The sequence below is a fragment of the Scyliorhinus canicula genome, chromosome 1, assembly GCF_902713615.1.
Source record: "Scyliorhinus canicula chromosome 1, sScyCan1.1, whole genome shotgun sequence".
NCBI classification, from domain to species: Eukaryota; Metazoa; Chordata; class Chondrichthyes; order Carcharhiniformes; family Scyliorhinidae; genus Scyliorhinus; species Scyliorhinus canicula.
In genome coordinates this window covers 59334213-59360749 of record NC_052146.1, presented here as the reverse complement: position 1 = coordinate 59360749, position 26537 = coordinate 59334213, and the positions used below count along the sequence as shown (strand labels likewise).

At 50.3% G+C, this 26537-nt stretch overlaps 1 non-coding gene across 1 annotated transcript; it reads right to left on the bottom strand.

The window, feature by feature from the left end:
- Positions 1–12612: 12612 nt before the first annotated feature.
- Positions 12613–12685, bottom strand: trnat-ugu. Its single transcript has one exon. It is a non-coding gene; the product is annotated as a tRNA-Thr (tRNA).
- Between the last annotated feature and the right edge of the window lie 13852 nt (positions 12686–26537).

Sequence of the window (26537 nt, the reverse complement as noted above, 5' to 3'; positions counted from 1 at the left end):
GCCATCTTGGGGTGCCGACCCCACGTGGGGGTCCTGGGCGCCACCATCTTGGGGCCCCGACCCCACGTGCGGGTCCTGGTCGCCGCCATCTTGGAGAACAGACCTCACCTGGGGATCCTGGCCACCGGCTTCCACATCTGCCACGCAAGGTCCCTCCAGCATGGAATCGGACAGCGACGACGGATTTTCTCCACGGCTCGCGGCCGTTCACCCCACATATGGATCCTGGCCACCGACTTCCACATCTGCCACGCAAGGTCCCTCCAGCATGGAATCGGACATCGACGACGAATTTTCTCCACGGCTCGCGGCCGTTCAGCTCGACCAGTCTCATCCACGCACGCTCGCCAAAATGACTACGCTGATCCACCTCAACGGCCACAAGACGGACTGCCTGCTGGACTCCGGGAGCACGGAAAGCTCCGTTCACCCTGACACGGTAAGACGCTGCGCGCTCCCTGTCCATCCCGTAACACGCAAAATCAGTTTAGCCTCAGGTTCGCACTCCGTCCACATCACCGGGTGCTGCATCGCGGACCTCACGGTCCAAGGGAAGGTTTTTAAAAATTATAAATTCCTTGTCCTCCCTGACCTTTGCGCACCGGCACTCCTAGGACTGGACTTCCAGTGCAACCTGCAGAGCTTGACTTTTCAATTTGGCGGCCCTATACCCCCCCTCACTGTCTGCAGCCTCGCGTCCCTCAAAGTGGACCCTCCCTCCCTGTTTGCTAACCTCACCCCCGATTGCAAACCCGTCGCCACACGGAGCAGACGGTACAGCGCCCAGGACCGATCCTTCATCAGGTCCGAGGTCCAGAGGTTGCTGACGGAAGGGGTCATCGAGGCCAGCAACAGTCCCTGGCGAGCCCAAGTGCTGGTGGTCCGGACGGGGGAGAAAAACCGGATGGTCATCGATTACAGCCAAACCATCAATCGGTTTACGCAACTGGACGCGTATCCTCTCCCCCGTATCTCTACCATGGTAAACGAGATCGCGAGATACAAGGTCTTCTCAACTGTGGACCTTAAGTCCGCTTACCACCAGCTCCCCATCCGCGCGAGTGACCGACTGTACACCGCGTTCGAGGCTGACGGGCGCCTCTACCACTTCCTTAGGGTTCCGTTTGGTGTCACGAATGGGGTCTCGGTCTTCCAACGGGAGATGGACCGAATGGTCGACAAGTACGGATTACAGGCTACCTTCCCGTACCTTGATAATGTCACCATCTGTGGCCACGACCAGCAGGACCATGACGCCAACCTCCAGAAATTCCTCCAAACCGCAAAACTCCTTAACCTCACGTACAATAAGGATAAATGCGTGTTCAGCACCGACCGCCTAGCCATCCTCGGCTACGTAGTGCGTAACGGAGTGATAGGCCCCGATCCCGAATGCATGCGCCCCCTGATGGAACTCCCTCTCCCCAATACCCCCAAATCTCTCAAACGCTGCCTGGGGTTTTTCGCATACTACGCCCAATGGGTTCCCAACTACGCGGACAAGGCCCGTCCCCTCATGCAAACCACGACCTTCCCGCCGTCGACGGAGGCCTGTCAGGCCTTTAGCCGCATCAAAGCGGACATCGCAAAGGCCACGATGCGCGCCATCGACGAGGCCCTCCCCTTCCAGGTCGAGAGCGACGCATCTGAAGTAGCTCTGGCGGCCACCCTGAACCAAGCGGGCAGACCCGTGGCCTTCTTCTCCAGAACCCTCCAGGCTTCCGAACTCCGCCACCCCTCTGTGGAAAAGGAAGCCCAGGCTATAGTCGAAGCCGTGCGACATTGGAGGCACTATTTGGCCGGCAGGAGGTTTACCCTCCTCACAGACCAACGGTCAGTAGCCTTCATGTTTGATAATGCACAAAGGGGCAAGATCAAAAATGACAAGATTTTACGGTGGCGGATCGAGTTGTCCACGTACAACTATGATATCTTGTATCGTCCTGGGAAGCTCAATGAGCCCTCCGATGCCCTATCCCGCGGTACCTGCGCCAGCGCGCAGATAGACCGCCTCCGCTCCCTCCACGCGGACCTCTGCCATCCAGGGGTGACCCGCCTATACCACTTCATTAAGGCCCGCAACCTGCCCTACTCTATCGAGGAAGTCAGGACAGTAACCCGTGACTGCCACATCTGCGCCGAGTGCAAACCGCACTTCTACCGCCCCGGGCGCGCACACCTGATCAAAGCATCCCGCCCCTTTGAACGTCTCAGCATTGACTTCAAGGGGCCCCTTCCCTCTAACAACCGCAACATTTACTTCCTGGCGGTTGTCGACGAACACTCCCGCTTCCCCTTTGCCATTCCCTGTCCCGACATGACCACATCAACCGTCATTAAGGCCCTCCTCTCCATCTTCTCCCTGTTTGGCTACCCCGAGTACATTCACAGCGACCGGGGGTCCTCATTTATGAGCGACGAGCTGCGTCAATTCCTGCTCGACAGGGGCATCGCCTCTAGCAGGACGACCAGCTATAACCCTCGGGGTAACGGACAGGTCGAGCGGGAGAATGGTACCATCTGGAAGACCATACTACTGGCCCTCCGGTCCAGAGATCTCCCTATTTCCCGATGGCAAGAGGTGCTCCCCGATGCGCTGCACTCTATCCGCTCACTGCTCTGTACTGCTACTAATCAGACACCTCATGAACGTCTTCTTGTTTTCCCCAGGAAGTTGTCCTCCGGGTCCCCTCTCCCGACGTGGCTGGTCACCCCCGGACCCATCTTGCTCCGGAAGCATGTGCGGGTGCACAAGTCCGACCCGTTGGTGGAGCATGTCCAGTTACTCCACGCTAACCCGCAGTACGCGTATGTGGAGCACCCCGACGGTCGGCAGGACACGGTCTCCCTCCGGGACCTGGCACCCGCCGGCGTGCAGCCCCCCCCACCGCAGACCCCCCCTCCCCTTTTTCACCCCAGCACCCCACTCAGCTTCCCCATCCCTCATCCATGGCGTCTCCGCGGCCAGCTCAGGTGACGGAGACTACTCGAAGTCTATCGCTCCCGGACTCCAGGACATCAGCAGGACCATCAGCCGATCCGACGACACCTCCTCCACTACGGCGCTCGGCCAGGACGTCAAGGACCACCAAACGACTGATCGAATCCTTCTAGAGTTCTACGGTCCCATGGACTTCCTTTTGTAAATATTGTTATGTCTGGGCCAGTGGCAAGCCCCCAAATTCGACAAGGGTACGGAGAGAAAATTATTCTCCCGACGGCTACTCATATCATCAGTTCTTCCCCCCCCCCCCCCCCCCGGGTCTCGTTCACACCCCCCCCCCCCCCCCCCCCCGCCTTCCTTCTCCGTAAGGGGTGAATGTGATGATATGATCTGCATACTCGTCTGCCATTGGGCCAGAACGTCGGCTTACCATTGGCCCTGGTCGGTCATGTGCCTCTCGACCGATTGGCCGAGAGGCTGAGTTAACCACGCCTCTATCAACGAGGTATAAATGCTCAGAAGCCTGACGATCGTCCCTTTCCACTGTAGACGATCGCCAGGCTGTGTTCTAGTTAATTAAAGCCTGACATTGGTAAATCACTCGCCTCACGTGCAATCGATGGTGTATCACCTGTATGACTGCCTGTGGTTAGAGAAGATAAAGTATGAGTTAAGGGGCTCAGCAGGGGAGTTTGAGAAAAGGTGGGGGATGTTTGTGACCATGTTTGAGGAGCTGTTCGTCGCAGGGGGGTGGGGGGGGGGGGGGGGTGATGGGGAGGAGGGTGAAAAAGGAGAAAAATCTGTACAGACTGATTGTTGGGTAGAATGTTTCCCGGGGTGTTTATCTCTGTAACTGCTTTGATGCAAGTTTGAATAAAATGCGTTTGAAAAAAATAAATAAATAAAAGTTACAATCTGAGCCACAGCTATCAGTCAATTCCGTGAGTCATCCATTGGGTTTCTGAGTGATCCACTGCTCCACCCGCACGCGTGAGGGGTGCAACAAATTTGATACAACTACTGATCATGTTTCACCAAATAATAAACACGGGCTCCAAAAAACAAGAGATGAACTGAAAAAGAGTATTTAAAATCTAAAGTCGCCATAGTCTCAGATGGCCATAGGCTGCTTTTTCCTTTGAGGGGAGAGCTGACTGGTGGTGATTTAAACTGAAGGTCACCACACCTTAGGCGAGGGACAAAGTTGAGAAGGCAGGGCCTTCATGAATAACTGCAGCCGGCACGGGAATTGAACCTCCGTTGTTTGCCTTGCTCGGCATCACAAGCCAGCTGCCCTGCCAACTGAGCAGAACCAAATAGTGTATATGTATTGTATGAACAAATTACATGCCACGGAACATTATTGTATCGGATCTGAACCATTCATGCCAATGGAAAAAGTTGCTTTGCCGACTGTTTGTAGTGATACTATAAATACCTCTGTTGAAATTGTTTCTTTTATATATCTTGCAAAAGCATAATACATTCAAAATATCAGAAATATTAAACTGTTGATGTCTTCACAAATTTATTAATGATATTTCTACACCTGCCCCCACCCGCAAGTCTCTTACTGCTTGCATTACTCCTGAGTTATGCACTTTGTGTGATCTTCTTCATGCCCTGCAGACCAATAGCTCCTTATGTCTAACTTACATTTATATCGCACATGAGAAAGTCATGTTCTGAGTAAATTATTTGCTGTAGAGCCAGGCAAGTGTCAGGATAAGAACATGGACCATTGTCAGGAATCAACCCAGTGAACCTTCTGTGAAGAAGCCTCCAATATAAGTAAATCCCTCCTTCAGTAAAGAGACCAAAAAACTCTTAAGTAGTGCTCGAGGTACGGGGTGAGATTTTCCGGCCCCGCCCATCACTGGCGATGTCCAGTCCCGCGGAAAGTAATCGACTTTTGGCTGGAACACAGAATCTCCTGCAACAGATCCCGCAACAGTAGAGCTGGAAAATCCTAACCATGGCCTCACAATTTCCTGTACGGTTGGAAAAATTCCTCCCCACTTTAATGCTCCATCACCCTTTGCAAAGAAGACTGACATCCTCCTTTGCCAACCTAATTAATCCTGAGTCTGCGCGCTATTTTTGTGTGTTTCACATAGTTCCTTTGCGCCACCACATTCTGCAGTCTCTCTCCCAGTCCTGATAAAAGGTCATGTTGGCCTGAAAGGTCAATTTTGCTTCTCCTCACAGACGCTGCCTGACCTGCCGAGTATTTACCGCAATTTTTGTTTTTATTTTTAATTTCTCATGTTGCTTACAAATCCCTCTCTAGTCTTGGCCCTCCAACCTCTCTTACATCCTCCGGTCAACGATCCTTCAAAGTCTCTGCAGTCTTTCAATTCTAGTTTCCATGCATTTATACTTCTCATTCTCCACCATTGCTGGCTGTATCTTCAGCTGCCCAAGCCCAGAACTCTGGAATTCCGTTTGTAAACCTCCCCATCACGGTAGCATGGTGGTTAGCATAAATGCTTCACAGCTCCAGGGTCCCAGGTTCGATTCCCGGCTGGGTCACTGTCTGTGCGGAGTCTGGTTAGCACTGCTGTGTTACAGCGCAGGGATTCTGGTCAATTCGGGCCTTGTGTGATTGTCTGGTTGGAGTTTATACGTTCTCCCCGTGTCTGCATGGATTTCCTCCAGGTACTCCGGTTTCTTCCCACAGTCCAAATATGTGCAGGTTGGGTGGATTGCCCCTTAGTGGCCAAAGATGTGTAGGTGCAGCAGGGTAGCATGGTGGTTAGCATAAATGCTTCACAGCTCCAGGGTCCCAGGTTCGATTCCCGGCTGGGTTACTGTCTGTGTGGAGTCTGCACGTCCTCCCCGTGTGTGTGTGGGTTTCCTCCGGGTGCTCCGGTTTCCTCCCACAGTCCAAAGATGTGCGGGTTAAGTGGATTGGCCATGCTAAATTGCCCTTAGTGTCCTAAAAAGTTGTTGGGTTACGGGTATAGGGTGGATACGTGGGTTTGAGTAGGGTGATCATTGCTCGGCACAACATCGAGGGCCGAAGGGCCTGTTCTGTGCTGTACTGTTCTATGTTCTATCTCCCTGTCATCTGTTACATTTCCCAATAGATCCTTACATAAATCAGTGTTCAATTTTTTTTTCATAACACTCCTGTCATGTTCAAGATGTTATATAGAATGCAAGTAGCCGTGGCTCCAAATGCGTTACATTAATGTGCATTATAACCCCCTCGGGACCCATGGGGATGACCCGATTGATCTCCCTGAGGGGTCCGTGGAATACAAGCTCCTCCACAGAGGGGTGGAGACCCAACATCGGGGCTTGTTAATTTCCTGAGATAAAAGTCAGCCCAAAGAAACTCACTATGGTCCCTGCCGGGACGTGGAGTGCTGCTTAGTTGCTGCATTCCCTAACTGTGAGTAGGAAATAAACTACTTACCGTTTCGGGTCTCCTCATTGACTACAATAATATGAAATCCACATCGAAAGAAAACATTGCATCAGCTCAGATCGATTGACCAAATCCAAGAGTAAGCAGATACCAGGCTTCCAAATCTTTTATGAATGCCATGAATGCTATAGCATGCTGTGTTGTCATACCACTCATCATGACTATCAGTCCAACTTTCTGATAGTTTTGAAGTGTGGAACATCTGTATTTCATTTCAGTTGGAATAGAAGTACAACAGAAATAAAACCTGCTGAACAGGAAAGAAGCCCAAAGCCCCTTTGATGTAATAATGTATCTTCTAATGTTCCCATTTCTTGAAACATAATTGAATAACGGCTCTTAGCTCTTGGTTGAAAAGGAAAGAATATCTAATATTCATTTGCAACACAGTGCTGTGGGTAGCTCTAATTATTTTTTAATGGTTCTCTGATACACATGAGCAATGCAATGTTTTAAATAATAATTAGATTTGTTCCCTTTATTAAATTTACAGGTTAGGGACTTTTCTGGGTGTTCTACACTCCTGGATACACATTATCAGCTAGCCATTTCTTGGAATCTGCATTTATTTATTTTTCCCTCTGGTTTTCCTCGTCTTGTTAAATTTGATATCTTGTAAAGTAAATTTTTGCACTTAGTCGGAATAATTTAAATATATTTCATGTAAAACCTTTTCTGTAGGTGAATAAGAGTTAGTGTGGCACGATACAATCAGCGGAATTCTCCGTCGGCGGAATCCTCCAGTCCGCCGCTGCGCCCCCCCCCCCCCCCCCCCCTCCCCCCTCCCGTCGCCCATGGGTTTCCTGACTGCATGAGGTAGCCACAATGGGAAATCCTGGGCGGAATTCTCTGATAATGGGGCTACGTCCCCACCCCCGTGCGAAATCGGGCGCGAATCACTCTGGACTTTCCTGGAGAAAGTCCAGGGTGATTCTCCATTTTGCAGGGGGCTAGCAGGTCCTCGGAGTGCTCCTCGCAGCTGCAACTGCCGATACGGGGCCGTGCACTTCCGGCCGCAGGTCCGTGCATGCGCGTGGCGTTCGCCTGCGGCGGCGGCCCCGTGCAACATGGCGGACCCACACCGCGGCCGGCCCCTACAATATAGGCGACCCCAAGATCATGCGCAGCCACAGATCGGTGACCCCCGATCTCGAGCCTGGCCATCCTGTAGGCCACCCTGGTGACAGATCCCCCCTGCCCCCACCAGGGCAGCCGCGGACTGAGTCCGTAGCCTCCACTCCGAGCTCCCGCTGGGGGGAACCACAAGTTAGCCACGCCAGCGGAAACTCGGCCAGTTGTTGGCGGACAATCGCTGCGGGGGCCACTTTCAATGGCCACCGTCAGGCGCATGTTGACCGCGTGCACGGTTGGCAACGATTCCCAGGAGAATTTCGGGTCTGACGCCCATTCGCCACCCCAACGCCAAGCGCAATTGCGGCGCGGAGGCTCGGAGAACCCGGGCCCCCAGACGGCTGGGGGGAAGGGAGAATCCCACTGCCGACCGGGGCACGCTGGAAAACGCAGCTGCCGGACCGGAGAATCCTGCCCAATATCTTTCAGGAACCGAATATAATCTAAGGATTTTCTGTCCCAATCCCAATGTCACATCATGATTTCATTGCACATTGGGTAGCAAAGATGAAGTCCAGAGCACACGTAGTGTTCACTTAAGGAACTGACCAAGGATGATAAATGTGTTATACAATGTAAAAACCTGAAAGTGGTAACATCATTCTGTTAGAAACATCTCATTAGAATTCGAACAATAATACAGTTGACGTTCTCTGACAATTATGCCATTTTGAATGTAGTTAAATCCCACATAACTTAGTTTGACAAATAACTGGTGAAACATTTGATAGAATTCAGTGGGGAAAAAATTATCAGATTGTTGGCCAAACTCACCCTGCACTCCTTTGAAATAATGCCGTAGGATCTTTGGCATCCATCAGGACCACTAGAATTAGTAGGCGGAGTCTCAGTTTAAACTCACATCCAAGGGGCAGCATTTCAAACAGCAGCATCCCTCAATACTGCACTTTCTGATTTATAGACAAGATTGCTATCAACTAAGCCAAACTGGCCCCTCAAACAGGATTTCTGCTTCAACAGACACTGTTGTAGTGCTGTGTTTGTCTTGTGAAGATGTCTAGAAGCTTGTACGATTGAACAATAACTGTTTACTAGCAACGCATAACTTATGCGCATATATATAGCATACAGTCCGGAGTAGAATCCACAGAATCCCGAGAGGCGATCCCTCAAGAAGGCCATTTGGCCCATCGAGGCTGCATCAACTCCTGAAGAGAGCACCCTACCAAAGCTCACTCCTCTGCCCTATCCCCGTATCCCTACCTGACCTAGACATAGACATAGACATAGACATAGAACAGTACAGCACAGAACAGGCCCTTCGGCCCTCAATGTTGTGCCGAGCCATGATCACCCTACTCAAACCCACGTATCCACCCTATACCCGTAACCCAACTTTAATTAGGACACTACGGGCAATTTAGCATGGCCAATCCACCTAACCCGCACATCTTTGGACTGTGGGAGGAAACCGGAGCACCCGGAGGAAACCCACGCACACACGGGGAGAACGTGCAGACTCCACACAGACAGTAACCCAGCCGGGAATCGAACCTGGGACCCTGGAGCTGTGAAGCATTTATGCTAACCACCATGCTACCCTGCTGCACCTACACATCTTTGGCCACTAAGGGGCAATCCACCCAACCTGCACATATTTGGACTGTGGGAAGAAACCGGAGTACCTGGAGGAAATCCATGCAGACACGGGGAGAACGTATAAACTCCAACCAGACAATCACACAAGGCCCGAATTGACCAGAATCCCTGCGCTGTAACACAGCAGTGCTAACCATTTTGTCACGGTGCCAACTTCCGCCAGTCTCCCTACTACAATCTACCACTCCCATGTGACTCTGCCATAATGTGAGCGGTATTGTTTCTCCAGTCTCACATTAACCCTTATCGTTCTGAACACTATTATTATAAATACTTTGGTTGGGATAAATGTTAAGGCATGGCAGATGATAAGTGCCAGGCTACCCAAATCCCAAAGGGAACTTGAATCAGCTGCCACAATGATTTTTGCAATTTGTGAATCATGAGGAGTAAATGGCACTTAAAATGCAAAAACATCTTTATACAGTTAATAGTACTTTACAAACAGTTCCTAAAATATTTTTTGCTTAGGTAAACTAAAACCTCTTTTGATGGCAACATTCCTTATAGATTTTCTAATCTATAAAATTCCTGTAACAATAACGCAAATCACCTCTGCTGCACTGAGGGAGATCGCACACAGGCATATTTTCTCTGAGGGTGTCAGCTACCAGTGTTCACAGGCCGGCCTCAGCACTCACTGGGTGAGATTTGATGGGCCACCCACGGTGTGTTTTGTAGCGGTGAGATGGCTCGCCATTGGCCGCCGGTGGGATCCCGCCGATGCCTGTGGCATTTCATATGGCTGGCCTGTTCCACTGCCAGGAAACCAGCCTTGGCAGGGTGGGGGGGAGAGGATTGCCTCCTTTGGGACCGAAAGATTTTGTCACCGGGAAGGACCGGAAAATCCCACCCACTGCCTTGTCAAGATCTCACAGCCCCACACGCAACTCAGTCTTCAATGTTTCCTTAAATCTGTTTTCCGCTCTCTTGTTTATACAATCCTTTAGAAGTTCCCTTTCCCCAGAATTAATCAACCCACTTTTGTTTACTTTATGGCTACCAAATCCCAAGCCAAAAGTGGTCCCACTGTTCCAGTAGGGACTAATGCAAAAGGAATCCAGCTGTTTAGTGTATGCTTTTAAACATACATATTAACCAGCAGGGGAGTGACCAAAAAACAAAACATAACAAAAGTGCCTTTGGAGGTTTTCCCTCTTTGCCAGTCTTAGTGAAAATCGCAAACATAATAACACTTTCCTAACATCTTCAGGATTGCTTTAATTGTACAACTACACAAGGTGATTCAATGAATGAGTACCCCTAGATCTCAGAGATGTTTTCTTCTGTTTCTTTTTATGGAACAAAATCTCTTGGATGTTCATTCATTGCCCCTCCGATCCTCCCACCATGTCCCCCCCCCCCTCCCCAACCCCCCCCCCCCCCAACCCCCCCACAACCGCCCTTCCCCCGCCCTTTCCTCGAATAATAAAATTTAGGGCTCCAAAATTCAAGTTCTAAAGCATTGGTTTCCAAAACCAGCTTTGCCGATTGGCCACCCACCAGCGAAGGCGGCAGATTTCAATTGCCATGGAAATGAAAATCGGGCAGTTCCCACAACAGGAAAGTTGGGCTGCAACAACTGTTCTGAGCTCGGGTAAAAAGGTGAAAATCTACCTCATTGGGGCAGAGGTGATGCAAGAGCGCAGGACAATGCATCAAAAATTCCACTGATCTGTCTCTTCACTGAAGTAATCAGAATCTCACTAACACACGCAGAACTTTTCACAGTAACTTCATTGAAGCCTCCTTGTGACAAAAAGCAATTATTATTATTATTGTTATTATTATTATTATTATTATTAATAAACCTGTAACAGACATGTTATGGAGCACTGAATCCTTTTTTAAAATTTCCAACTAAATGCAAATATTGAGGCGCAGTTGATGGTTTGTAATGAATGGTACCACATTATTGTGAGAGATTAATTCTTTCTTCCATCTGAAGTACAAGCAAAACATATTGGTTCACACAAAGGCAGAAAATTCAGATGAAATCCCAAATGATCATGAACTCCTCTCATAAACTATGAGCTCAAGTGATTATCAGAGTGCAGAAAGGTAATTTTGTTGAAATATGGCTCCATTTTGCAAGAATGTCAAATCTGGACCTCTTCATTGCCGGCTCTTCAGAACGCAAGAAGAACTCGGCACCAATGATGGAGCTTTGTAAAGTTAAGCTACATTACCATATGCTGAGTTCATTCTTCTGGGAAACCTCGCAAAACACATTTTTAAACAGCTCCCTGAACACACTGTCAATCCTCCCCATTCCCAATCTACCCTCACCCCAGAGCTACTGTCGGAAAAGTACCTGGATGTCAGGTTTTATTGTATATCATCGAAATGAAATGAAAAAATGAAATGAAAATCGCTTATTGTCACGAGTAGGCTTCAATGAAGTTACTGTGAAAAGCCCCTAGTCGCCACATTCCGGCGCCTGTCAGGGGAGGCTGGCACGGGAATCGAACCGTGCTGCTGGCCTGCTTGTGTAGCCACCTGGGGTGACCACTGCCCAACACAAAATGGAAGATTGCAAGGAATGCAGGGAAATTGGACATGTTGTAAAAGCAAGCAGCTTGCAAAGCGCTTGTATATTCAGACTACTGCAGAAACCAGTTCTGACTGCTGCAGAAACCAGACAGCACTATGAAAAGAAAACAGTTAGCATACTAATGAGGCGTTACCGGGTGATCCCCAGGTACAATGGAAACAAGTTAAACACAAATCGATACATTGAATGGGAGGCCAGACTTCTCGGCGCCAAAGAAGTCCAAAACAATAAGTCCCAAGAACCGCCCCAGTGATCGAGGTACTGCCCCGTTATTGGGGAATTCAAATAAATCGATTGGGAAGAGACCCAATCGATTGCGAGAGTATAGAGGGTCCGCCCAGGTGGGCGCAAGACCCTGAGAGGAGTATAAGACAGAGACCGCGACCCCAGCTCTCTCTCTCTGCCAGCCTCTCCTTGACCAGCCAGCCCTCCCAGCAGAACACCGTTCCAGTAGAAGAACGGTGAGGAGGAGCGGTCTGGACAGCAGCCGCCAACAAGTAAGTGTCACAACGCAGGCTATGAGAGTAGACACTCCTGACCCCCTTTAGTCCATAAATACTGGAAGTCTGCGGGCCGAGGACAAAGCTAGAGGCCGTTGTTCCCTGATCCGGCAGTCCCCTTATCCAGATTAGTATTTGGCCTTTTAGTGGTAGGATTAGCCTAGTCTTATAGTTTGATATGCATGATTAGTAGATTACTGTAATATAATAAACGTGTCTTGTTTGAACTTACTAATTAGTGTATGGATTTATTGCTTTGAACTTGAAACTTGTGGTGGTATCTTAACGATACCTGGCGACTCTAGAGCTAAGGAATGAAACAGAGCCAAATTGAGTGTTAAGCACACTCACCCAGAACGAGCAACATTTGGTCTGCCTTAAAAAGCCAGCGATTTAGCCCAGTGAGCTAAACAAGCCCCTAAAATTGATATGGGGACTCCGGGGCTTGAATCCGGGCCCTCAAGCAGACAAGGCTGGCGCTCTGCCCACTGAGCTACGTCCCCACATTATCTTTATCATTGTTAAAGGGCCACTACCTACATATTTGGCACGCCCTGCTTTTGACTGAGAAAGGAAAGGAGCCAGACCAAGTTAAAATGATGCAAATGTGTGCTTTACCTCATTGAAAAGAATAAATAGTTTGTTTTCCTCTGGAAATGGGGCATCCTGGCCGGGCCGAGCGCCATAGCGGACTCAGACCGCGGAGGTAGCTTCAAAATGTAGGCCCACCCGATCAGCCGCACGTCCGAAGATCTGACCGGCCTGAACTGTCCCCCGGCCACCCATTTGGCCCCACCTGTGTCCAATCCCACCCGCCCACCCCGCTCGCCAGGGTGGCCGTGCACTGAGTCCACAGCCGCCATGCAAGGTTCCCAAATGGCAATAGGTGGTTAGAACCATGCCGTTGGGAACTCGGCTGGTTGGGAGCAGAGGATCGCTGGGTGGGCATCTGGTAATGGGACCCGAGCCATGTGGAGTACTCCGCGAACACGTTATTCCCGGGTCCCGGAGAATCACCAGACCGGCACCAGGCCCGATTTCGGCGTGAAAGTTGATTCTCCGCCCCCGCTCCAAACGTGAATTCAGCGTGGGGCTGCGAAGATTCCAGCCATGTATTTTGAAAGTATTCATTTGACTGGGAAGTGTTTCAGGACTATCACAGGGATGCTGGCCAAATCTATACCCCCACCATTGAAATCGAAATGATCTAATCTGTAATATATTCCATTGCAGTTTGCCAGACCTTCTGTTGTGTACAAATTGGCTGCAATGTTTCCTGACATGACAGTGACGTTAAAGGTATTTAATTGGCTGTGAAGCACTTTGAGTCACCCTGGAGTTTTGAGAAGCACTGTATAACTGCAAATCTTTTCATAGTTGCTGTGTTTCCTCAGCCCTTAGAAATGTGCGAAAAGTTATTTAAAATTACACTAATGAGCGATGTATAATGGCATTTAATGAGAGAGTCCATCGATGGATTTTTTAACAAAATTGTATTAAATAGTGTGTTGCCAAGATTTATTTCAAGAGGTACTGCCTGAACTAAAAATGGTTCTGTGTGGGACTCCATCATCACATAACTTGTCAGTTCAGTACAACAGTTGGAATCTGAAATTTTTGTCAGTTCAGTACAACAGTTGGAATCTGAAATTTCTAGTAATTCTCTATTCAATAAGCAAACTAGAACCAAATACATTTGCTTATTGTGGTATAATAAAGTCCGATTCAGGGTGGACAATGCCAGAATTTATATAATTTAATTCCGAACTATAAACTTGCACCTCATACATGAAATGAAATGAAATGAAAATCGCTTATTATCACGAGTAGACTTCAACAAAGTTATTGTGAAAAGCCCCTAGTCGCCACATTCCAGCGCCTGTCCGGGGAGGCTGGTATGGGAATCGAACTGCGCTGCTGGCCTGCTTGGTCTGCTTTAAAAGCCAGCGATTTAGCCGAGTGAGCTAAACCAGCCCCATCCTTGTCATTTTACAAATTGGTTGTGATGTTCAACCTGAATCACAGGGAATGTAAATAGTGCTGTTATTAAAATTATTTTGCAATACATATTTAAGTTGAAATATTATACTGCAACTAGAAGATTTTAGTGAAATTCCAGTATGAAACTAGAAAAACGTAACTGTTTCAGTCTGGATTTTGTCTCTTTTTGTCCAATTGTTGGTGGTGATGTATGGCTATTGCCAGCGAGAATGCATTTTTTTTCAGATCATTTAAATTCATTACTCAGGGCTGCCATGAATCATAGAATCCCTGCAGTGCAGAAGGAGGCCATTCGGCCCCTTGAGACTATACCGACCCTTGGACGGAGCATCGTACTTGAGCCCGCGTTCCATCTTATCGCCATAACCCTACCTAACCTTTTGGACACTAAGGGGCAATTTAGCATGGCCAATCCTCCGAACCTGCACATCTTTGGACTGTGTGAAGAAACCAGAACACCCGGAGGAAACCCACGGAGACATGGGGAGAAAGTCCAAACACCACACAGACCATCACCCGAGGCCGAAATTGAACCCAGGTCCCTGGCGCTGTGGGGCAGTAGTGCTAACCACTGTGCCACCATGCCACTTCATGGTTCATATAAATCTAACGTCAATGGCGGAATTCTCTGTTTAAGGGACTAAGGGATGGATTCGCTGTCCAGCGACTCCGGAATCACGATCAGGCAGAGAATGGGGCGTCATCCGAAAACCATGGTAGTGCCGGGCGGCCAATGGACCACCATGTTCCGGTGCCTCATTGGCGGTGTAAACGAGTTCCATGCCCCACCCTGGCATGGGCATGCAAAACGTATAGTCGTAGGTGTCAACATATCATTAAATGGCTTGACCCAGTACTCTCTGACATCCCGCAGTGCACTGCTCCTGCCAGGCAGAGGTGACTCCAGTGCTGTTCACTGCTTCACTTGAAAGGCAGGGATGGGGCACTGTGGCTTTGGCCTTTGGCATGCGACCTGGCATACTGCCCCTCGCAGGGCAGATGCCATACCAGTGACATCATGAGCTAGCCCACCCCACAGGATCACCGATAGTCACCAAGCCCCGTCTGCCCACTGCCCCACTGGTCCTATCCATCCTGCCACAAGACAGGTAGGCATAACCAAAGCGTCGCACACAGGACTCACACACTTCGCACCGCAGCTACATTCCCAACAAGTGCCCTCGCCCAGCCACATCCCTGGGCCCTGGCCGAATGCATGTCACCAAGAATAGAGCCGGTCGATGGCACAAGGTAACCATCGCCCACCCACGACACAACCAGGTGCCACCCTGCTGTAGGGGTATTACACACCCATCCAAGGAGGACACGCACAGTAGACCCCACAGGTGGGTCGTAGGAGAAGGGCTGCAGAGCGTATCGCTGGCATGGGTAGCGCCAGCCAGCGGTACCACTGCCAGCAGGGATGGGTGACAGAATTTCAAGTGATAGCAGCATGGTAACAGAGTGGTTAGCACTTCGCTTCACAGCACCAGGGTCCCAGATTCGATTCGCGGCTTGCGTCACTGTGCTGAGTCGGCACATTCTCCCCGTGTCTGCGTGGGTTTCCTCTGGGTGCTCCTCTTTCCTCTTTCAAGTCCTGAAAGATGTGCTGTTAGGTAATCTGGACATTCTGAATTCTCCCTCTGTGTACTCGAATAGGCGCCAGAATGTGGCGACTAAGGGATTTTCACAGTAACTTCATTTCTGTGTTAATGTGCGTCTACTTGTGACAATAAAGATTATTAATTATTAATTAGAGGTCCGTCAGTGCCAGGCACCTATGAGGCTAGGGGTGCGGTGTGGAAGGCAAAATGCCGAGCAAATCAGCCAGGAATCGTTGGCATCTGCCTGACTGCGGCAGTCATTACAGATGCAGTGAGGCTGCATGAACAGGAGCTGCTCACGGAGCAACCTGTAGAACAGAGGCTAGCCCCAGAGGAGCAGGGGCAAGCCAATGAGGCTGGAGAACTGACTGTCCAACAGACCAAAGAGGAGGTGGGAAGGGGGCACCGCATCAGGCCGTGTGTGTACTGGCAGCGCCTGTCAATCGAGAACCTGCTGGACCGGGCATGCCAACACCGACTACGGCTGTGCAGAGAGACTCTGCGACATCTCTGTCAGATTATGGTGTACCTGGAACCATGGGGGTATGGGGAAGAACACCTGTTCCCGATGCCTGTCAAGGTGACAGTTGCCCTGCACCTGTACGCCACGTGGTCGTTCCAGGTGCCAAGTCAGGACCTGTCCTTGATTTCCCGTCCCCTGTGCACGATATGCCCAGGTGGCACATTACATGTGGAGTGAGCCCACCAGGTCACCTGAGCAGTGGGATTCGCTGCCATCATGTCAGTGGCGACATGCCGGAGGAGAAGGAGTATGAACGGCAGGCCTCATCTGACGAGGATGTGGCGGAGGGCCAGGATGGGCAGGGCATGGGGCCCCGGCAGGCACAGGAGGGCACTAGATGTGTGCGCCAGGCCTACCCCGCATGGGAAAGCCTCATCGCCTCCAGGTTCACTGACGAGGTGGCCTGGCCACCGGCAACTCAACCGTCGATTCCAGATGTCCCCCACCAAACCCACCCCACCCCTTAGCCATCCTCCCCGACATGTTGCCTTCCACACTCCATCCCTGGCCCCATCAGTGAGGCACCAGGGAGCCTTTATCCTCACCCCCCCTTTCTGTTGACGGGAGTACGGTGGTTTCAACCCACGTCAGCGATAGACTCTGCGGTACCCTGTCCTGTCTCCCCAGTGGGATTTACTGTGGGTGTCCTCATTGGGTGGGCTGTGTGTTAACCCGCCAGCAGGGTAGCACATGGTTGTGAGGTGCAGGCGGTCACCATGTTCAATCAATCACCTCCATGCTTCGAGGCTTGTGTGCGGGCCGGTCCCATAGATGGGGCTGAGAGAGGATGATGGACGTCTGTTGGGAACTTAGCTGCAATGTGATGTGGTCCCTGGTTTTGACACACATGTTGTGAAAACCTGACCAGGAGCAGGATGGGAACACGGATGCAATTGTCGAAGGTTAAATTTGCAGTTGCCTTTTGAAGTATTGTGCCAGTAGTGTGTTATTTGTGAAATAGGTGAATCTAACTAATATTTGTGCTGCCTTCTCTCATTAATGCGAGTTCTGTACATGATACTCTTCATCCTCATCTAGATATTGGAAAATCAGAATGTATCAGCTGACCCATGGGTCTGGTTTAGCTCACCAGGCTAAATCACTGGCTTTTAAAGCAGACCAAGCAGGCCAGCAGCACGGTTCGATTCCCGTACCAGCCTCCCCGGACAGGCGCTGGAATGTGGCGACTAGGGGCTTTTCACAGTAACTTCATTGAAGCCTATTCGTGACAATAAGCGATTTTCATTTCATATTAACTACGTTATGAATTCAAATGCAAAAATGTCATTGTTAATAAGTACTTTGAATTGCAGTTAAAGGTCATTTTTACATCTATTCCTTGGGAATAGTTTTCCCATTTTTCAGTAAATTATAACAGACATGTTGAACAGTGTAATATTAATCTCCTAAAAATTGGTGTTGTGTTCATTACTTATTTTAACGTAAGGGGAGATAAATCTTTTACATGAACACTATATTAGCAGTCAGGGGCCGGTTTAGCTCAGTTGGCTGGAGAACTGGTTCATGTGCAGAGCGAGGCCGACAGCGTGGGCTCAATTCCCGCGCCAGTTGGGGTTATTCATGAAGGACCCATCTTCTCAAATGTTCCTGGAGTGTGGTGATCCTCAGGTTATATTGCCACTAGAAAGCTCTCCCCCTCAAAGGGAAAAGCAGCCTATGGTCATCTGGGACTATGGTGACATTACTTACTTTATATGAGCAGTAAGCTCAAAGAACAGAGCATGCATCTGCCCAGTTTTTACATGGAAACAAGCAGGTTCTATAATGGATACATGGGGCGGGATTCTCCCGCAATTGGCGATGCGGCCCGTACCGGCGCCAAGAGCGGCACGAACCACTCCGACATCGGCCGCCCAGAAGTTGCGCAATGCTACGTACTTCCGGGGGCTAGGCCGGCACTGGAGGGCTGTCGTCGCTCGGCGCAAGTTGGCGTATGCGCAGGACTGCCAGCGTGTTCTGGCGCATGCGCAGAACCGCCGGCGTGTTTCCTGCTCATTCGCAGGGAGTTTCTTCTCCGCGTAGGCCATGGCGGAGCCTTACAGAGGCCGGCGTAGAAGGAAAGAGGGCCCCCATGGCACAGGCCCGCACGCAGATTGGTGGGCCCCGATCGCGGGTCAGGCCACCGTGGGGGCACCCCCCGGGGCCGGATCCCCCCGCACCCCCCCGAGGACCCCGCTAGACAGCCGACAAGCCAGGTCCCGCCGGGATGGACCTTGTCCATTTCACGCCGGCGGGACTGGCCAAAAACGGGTGGCCGCACGCCCCATCGGGGCCCGGAGAATTTGCCGGGGCGGGGGGGGGGGGGGGGGGGGCACTGCCAATGGCCCCCGCCAGTGTGACGTGATCACCGCCCCCGCCCGAAAACTGGCGCCGGAGAATTCGGCAGCCGGCGTCGGAGCGGCGGGGCGGGATTCACGCAGCCCTCCCTCCCCCGCTCCTCCGGCGAGGGGTCAGAGAATCCTGCCCGTGATCTGCTTTACCAGTATTGTCTTACAACATTGCAGTAAGGAGCCTGTGGGATATTTCTGTTAGGTTTTTTTCTGTAACTAGTGTCACAATGACAGAGCGAGAGCTACCTACAGCTTTGTCGGTTAACTGGAGACATGTTTAACTGTTTAAAAAAGACCTGCTTTTATTTAAAAAATCAAGTATAGACACTGACCAAAGATGGATACTAACAGCCATCAGCTGCCTGATACTGTAAAGTTGACCACTTTTCTGCAAATTCCACATATGGAGTGCACTACAGGCCTTTTCTGAGATGTTGCATGGAATTTCACAGCTAGGGAAGGAAGGGTGTGAGTGTGGGGGATGTCAAAGACTCTTGAAAGGAAGGCATTGATGCTCTATCAATTATGTAAAGACGAGAGTTGGATGTAATCGAGGCTTTATTACACTGAGACGTGTGGCCTTCTACAGCAGCTGACAAAATGGCTGCTGTACGGGGAGCACACATATTTATATTCCGCCTACTGGGCGGAGCCAGCAGGCAGGGATCTACCCCGTACTTGGAGAAGAGGGGCCTTACCGTAAAGCACCTATATCAACATCCTCTATATACAATATATACATCAGTGGTGACTATCACATTCACCCCCTGTTAAAAAAATGAGTCCGGTGAGGGGTGGTGGAGAACTATATACAGGAAATTGTGTTTTAAAAGTACAGATAATATTACAGATTCAGGTGGTCTGATGCCTTGATCTGTCGTTGAGAGCGCCGGAGTGCTGGTGGCGACTCCAGCGGCAGCTTGGTCTTCGGTGACTCCGGGAGTGTGTCGAAATCCTCTTCATCCCCGGATGTGGGCAAGAGGAAGACGGATTGTCCCGGAGTGGGGGATTCGGTGAGGTGTGCCGGGGGAAGGGAGGGTGGTGCTGGGGCGGAGGGGGGGGGGGTGTTTGGGGAACCAGCTGGTGCCAGGTACCTGGTGGAGACTGTGTCTTGGCGGTCGTCGGGGTACGCTACGTAAGCGGACTGCGGGTTGGCATGAAGTAGCTGTACCCTCTCAACCAATGGGTCCGCCTTGTGCAGTCGACGTGTCTATGGAGGAGAACGGGTCCTGGAGCTGCCAGCCATGTCGGGAGCGAAACCCCAGAGGTGGACTTCCTGGGGAAGGCAAAGAGACGTTCATGGTGGATTTCATTAGTCGCGGTGCACAGGAGTGACCAAATGGAGTGAAGTGCGTCGGGGAGGACCTCCTGCCAGCGGGAGGCCGGGAGATTTCTGGACCATAGGGCCAGCTGGATAGCCCTCCAGACCGTCCCATTATCCCGCTCTACCTGCCCGTTTCCCCTGGGGTTGTAGCTGGTCGTCCTGCTCGAGGCAATGCCCCTGTTGTGCAGGTACTGTCGCAGCTCATCGCTCATGAATGAGGATGCCCGGTCGCTGTGGACGTTGGCGGGGAAACCGAAGAGCAAAGATGGTGTTGAGGGCTTTGATGACGGTGGCAGACGTCATGTCGGGGCATGGGATGGCAAAGGGGAATCGGGAATATTCATGACCACACTGAGAAAGTACGTGTTGCGGTTGGTGGATGGGAGGGGGCCCTTTGAAGTCCACGCCGAGGCATTCAAAGGGGTAGGAGGCCTTCACCAGGCGCGCACGGTCTGGCCGGTAGAAGTGCGGTTTACACTCCGCGCAGACCTGGCAGTCTCTGGTGATCGCCCTGACTTCCTCGATGGAGTAGGGCAGATTGCGGGCCTTGATGAAATGGTAAAAACGTGTGATCCCTGGGTGACAGAGGTTGTCGTGCAGGGTCTGGAGTCAGTCCACTTGTGCGTTGGCACATGTACCTCGGGATAGGGCATTGTGGGGGCTCGTTGAGCTTACGGGGGTGATACAAAATCTCGTAATTGTAGGTGGAGAGCTCGATCCTCCACCGCAAGATTTTATCGTTTTTGATCCGCTGTGTGTTATGAAACATGAAGGCAACTGACCGTTGGCCAGTGAGGAGAGTGAATCTCCTGCCCGCCAGGTAATGCCTCCAATGCCACACAGCTTCAACGATGGCTTGGGCCTCTTTTTCGACGGAGGAGTGTCAAATTTCGGAGGCATGGAGGGTGCGGGAAAAGAATGCCAAGGGCCTGCCTGGTTGAGGGTGGCGGCCAGAGCGACATCTGATGCATCGCTCTCCACTTGGAATGGCAACGTCTTATCAACCGTATGCATCGCGGCCTTGGCGATGTCGGCCTTGATACGGTTGAAGGCCTGGCGAGCCTCAGCCGTCAGAGGGAAAACAGGTGGATTGGATGAGTGGGCGGGCCTTGTCCGCATAGTTTGGGACCCACTGGGCGTAATACAAAAAGAACCCCAGGCACCGTTTGAGGGCCTTGGGGCAGTGGGGGAGGGGGAGTTCCATGAGGGGGCGCATGCGGTCGGGGTCGGGCCCCAGAACTCTGTTCTGGACCACATAGCCGAGGATGGCTAAGCAGTTCGTGCTGAACATGCACTTCTCCTTGTTATACGTGAGGTTGAGTGGTGGTGTGGAGAAATTTGGCAAGGTTGGTGTCATGGTCCTGCAGATCATGGCTGCAGATGGTGACATTGTCCAGGTACAGGAAGGTGGCCCGCAGTCCGTACCAGTCAACCATTCGGTCCATCTCCCGTTGGAAGACCGAGACCCTGTTGGTGACGCCGAAGGGAACCCTAAGAAAGTGGTAAAGGCGGCCGGTGCTTTGAACGCAGTGTACGGCGGTCCACCTTGCGGATGGGGAGCTGGTGGTAGGCAGATTTCAGGTCCACAGTCGAGAAGACCCGGTACTGTGCAATCTGATTGACCATATCAGATATGCGTTGGGGGGGGGGGGGGGGTACGCGTCAAGCTGCATGTACCGATTGATGACCTGACTGTAGTCAACGACCATCCTGTTTTTCTCCCCAGTTTTGACCACTACCACGTAGGCTCTCCAGGGGCTGTTGCTGGCTTCAATTATGCCTTCCTGAAGCAGCCGCTGGACTTCAGACCTGATGAAGGTCCTGTCCTGGGCGCTGTACCGTCTGCTTCTGGTGGCGATGGATTTGCAATCCGGGGTTAGGTTTGCAAAAAGGGAAGGTGGGTTGACCTTAAGGGTCGCGAGGCCGCACACAGTAAGGGGTGGTAGGGGCCCACCGAATTTTAGGGTTAGGCTCTGGAGGTTGCACTGGAAGACCAGGCCGAGTAGCAGGGCAGCGCAGAGGTTGGGGAGGACGTAGAGGCGGAAGCCGCTGAACTCCACACCCTGAACAGTGAGAGTGGCGGTGCAGTACCCCCGGATCGCCACGGAGTGAGATCCGGAGGCCAGGGAGATTCTCTGGTTGGCAGGGTTCACCGTGCGGTCGGGGGCATAGGCCTGAATGTTTCGTGATGTGACCGTAAGTGAGAGCGCTAGTTTTTCTGTCACCACGAGGTCGAGCATGGACCCTTCTAAGAAGGGCTGGTGGATGTAATCAGACCCTATGCCTGTAACAAATGCGTCTCCCTTCAGCAAATTCAAGTGTTCCGTAGCCGAAACGGCCTGACAGTCACAGTCTCTAACTAGGGCGAGCAGGGCGCGCCAGAAATCTTCCACTGACTCACCGGTAAGTTGGCACCGCGTGGAGAGGAGGTGTCTGGCATAGATTTTGTTAGTCCGCTGAGAGTAGTTTTCCTTCAGTAGCGACATGGCCTCTGCGTAGGTCGGCGTGTCCTGGACGAGTGGAAAAACGTTGGAGCTCAGCCGCGTGTAAAGGATCTGGAGCTTCTGGAATTGTGTCTGGCGCAGACCCGATGTAAGCTTCGAAACAGGCGAGCCAATGTTCAAAGTCCTTTTTGGCGTTTCCTGCTTGAGGATGCAGCTGCAGGCGATCCGGCTTGATGCGGAGGTCCATCTCTGAAAAACTCAGTGTAATAAATTGATGCACTATCAATTACGCAAAGACGAGAGTAGGATGTAATTGAGGCTTTATTACACTGAGACGTGTGGCCTCCTCCAGCAATCGACGAAATGGCTGCTGTACGGGGAGCACACATATTTATACTCCACCTACAGGGCGGAGCCAGCAGGCAGGGATCTACCCCCATACCTGTAGTACAGGGGCCTTACTGTAAAGCACCTATATCAACATCCTCTATATACAATATATACATTAGTGGTGACTACCACAGGCATTAAAAATGTAAAGTGATCAACTTTTGATCAAATATTCATCAGACATTGAAACCCTTCATGTGGAAGACGGGCTAACCCATCTCTTGGAGTTTTATATGCCACAAGGCTTCTGAGATTAATTTTTTTTTTTAAATTGGATTACGACAAGACATGCAAATTGAACTTCCTTCCTGGAATAGTCAGAAAGCTGGTTTAGCTCACAAGGCTAAATCGCTGGCTTATAAAGCAGACCAAGCAGGCCAGCAGCACGGTTCGATTCTCGTACCAGCCTCCCCGGACAGGCGCCGGAATGTGGCGACTAGGGGCTTTTCACAGTAACTTCATTGAAGCCTACTCGTGACAATAAGCGATTTTCATTTTCAAGAAGCAGGGCAAGCAGGAAGAAAATAAGCATCATAGAATCTCTACAGTGCAGAAGAAGGCTATTCGGCCCAACAAGTCTGCACCCTACTTAGGCCCATCCAGAACCCTATCCCTGTCAGACCACCTAATCTGTACATATTTGGACATCAAGAGAGAATTTCACATGACCAATCCACTAACCTGCATATCTTTGGTCTTTGGACATAACTCTCTCTGGAAGCAAATCTGTGTCTTCAACAAAGTGCACAACTGAATCAAGCCAGAAGGACCTCGACAAAGTGCAAACCTGAACAAGGCCAACTCCATAATTTTACCGGAAACCACCTAACATCAATGGCTACGACATTTCACAATATATGCCCTGCAGGCAAGCTTTCTCATATGTTCTTTAACTTTTATTTTGGACTCTAACATTCTTACTGCTGATATTTGTGCGTTGTATCATTGTGTCTTTTATTATTTTTTCTGGGTTTTAGTTTCTTTCACTCGAGAAAACCATGTTTGATTGGCTTCTTCGTAAAAATATTTGGACTGGAAAAAGTATCTATGGAGAAAACAATATTTTCAAAACCTTTGTTGTGCCAACTGAGGAGGCTGAATACAAGGGGGGCCAGCTCACTCTTCACCCAGTTGTAACATTAGTTTGTAGCCATAATATATAGTCTACAGAGGAAAATTACACCCCATGTGTAAGAATCACGTGGAATACCACTTCTGTGTTTAGTGCTCTTGAACCATTTTAAATATCTAGAGGGGCTAAGGACTTTCTTTTAATATCATGGGTTCCCACCTACCACCCTGCCACCCAAATAAATGCTCCTCTTCACCAAATTCACCGTATGGGAGGGCACAGGATTCCACCCCATGTGTCACTCAAAACCCCATGCAACACCACTTGATTTTATGAGGAGCAAGAGTGGAGAATTCAGCCAATGAGTCTGCTCTGCCATTCAATACGATCATGGCTGACCAACCACTTCAATGCAAACCCCCTCCCCCCCATCGCCATTTCCCTTTATGCCACCGGTATTTAGAAATCTGTCAATTTCTGCTTTGAACATACTCAATGACTGAGCTGCCATAGTCTTGATGTGATGATGCTTAGCCGTGTGTTCTTCTCAAGCTTTGTAAACCTGAGGTGAGTTTAATCTCAGTGAAGCAGCTGAGCTGAAGGGGTTAGCTTCCAGCAGCTTTAATTTTGCAGTGTCAAAGATTGTCATATAGTCATAGAATCACAGTCTTTGCAGAACAGAAGGCGGCCATTTGGCCCATTAAGTGCATGCTGGATATTCACTAAGCAATCTAAACAGTCTCACTTCCCTTGTTCAATCCCCAAAGTCCTGCTGGTATATTTCATTCAAGCTTCCCATTAAAATCATTGATTGTTCCAGGCCAGCCGCTCGCTTCATGAGCTAGTTTCGCCTCATATTGCATCTGCATCTCTTGCCCAAAATATTAAATCTGTGTCTTCTAGTCTAGTCCTTGTCCTTTCCTTGGATTGCTACCTTGCCGCAGTGGAGCTCAGAAACTTGGACAATGTACCAGACGCCACCTCAAGGCCCTAGAGAGGTACCGTCAATGCTGTCTGAGATGGATTCTCTGCATCAATTGGGAGGTCAGGCGTACTAACATCAGCGTCCTTGAAGGAGCCACGAGAACCAGCATCAAGGACGTGAAAATCAAAATCAACTTCGCTGGGCCGGCCATGTGCTTTGGACCCACATGACCCTGACTAGTAACACAGAGTTTCTCAGGTGGGCAATCATACTCATTAGCGAGTGATTGCTAAGAAGAAGTGTCCTTGTACTATCAACTAGTGAAGATAGTTTTTTTCCTTAAACACCTTATCCAAATCTGTCACAATCTTGTACATTTCTACCAAATTTCCCCTCAATCTCTTTTGCTCAAAATAGAGCAACCCCAGATTATCCAACCAAATCTTGCAACTAAAATCCTTCATCCCTGGAATAATTCTAGTAAAACTCTCCTGCACCCTTCAAACCCCTAGAATCCATAGGATTCCTACAGAAGGAGGCCATTTGGCTAATTTAATTCCGCACTGAACCCCTGAAAGAATGCCCCACTTAGGCCCACACCCCACCCTATCCCTGTAACCCCACCTAACTTGCACATCTTTGAACACTCAGGGGCAATTTTTGGCATGACCAATCCACCTAACCTGCACATCTTTGAACTGTGGGAGGAAACTGGAGGACCCAGAGGAAACCCAAGCAGATATGGGGAGACAGTGCAAACTCCACACAGACAACCACCCAAGGGCAGAATTGAGCCTGAGTCCCTGACACTGTGAGGCAGCAGTGCTAGCCACCGTGCCACCCTTTAGAACCAATAGGTCAAGGGATAAGAATATAAAAGCAGAATACATTTAAAAAGTCACGGAGGTTATAAATTTTGATGTTCAGAGTGACTTGGGTGTACTTGTACAAGAAACCCAGAAAGGGAGCATGCAAGTACAGCAAGAAATTAGGAAAGCAAATGGCATGTTGGCCTTTATTGCAAGTGATGTGGAGATGCTGGCATTGGACTGGGGTGAGCACAGTAAGAAGTCTTACAACACCAGGTTAAAGTCCAGCATGTTTATTTCAAATCACAAGCTTTTGGAGCATAGCTCCTTCCTCAGGTGAATGAAGAGATAGATTCCAGAAACATACAGATAGACAAATTCAAAGATGCCGGACAATGCTTTGACTGCGAGCATTTGCAGGTAATTAAGTCTTTACAGATCCAGAGAGAGGGGTAATCCCAGGTCAAAGAGGTGTGAATTGTCTCAAACCAGGACAGTTGGTAGGATTTTGCAAGCCCAGGCCAGATGGTGGGGGGTGAATGTAATGCAACATGAATCCAAGGTCCCGGTTGAGGCCGTGCTCATGTGTGTGGAACTTGGCTATAAGTTTCTGTTCGGCGATTCTGTCCTGAAGGCCGCCATGGAGAATGCTTACCCGGAGATCAGAGGCTGAATGCCCTTGATGGCTGAAGTGTTCCCCGACTGGAAGGGAATTTTCCTGCCTGGCGATTGTCGCGCGTTATCCGTTCATCCATTGTCGCAGCGTCTGCATGGTCTCGCCAATGTACCTTGCTTCGGGACATCCTTTCCTGCAGCATATGAGGTAGACAAAGTTGGCCGAGTAGCATGAGTATGTACCGCGTACATGGTGGGTGGTGTTCTCACGTGTAATGGTGGTACTCATGTCGATGA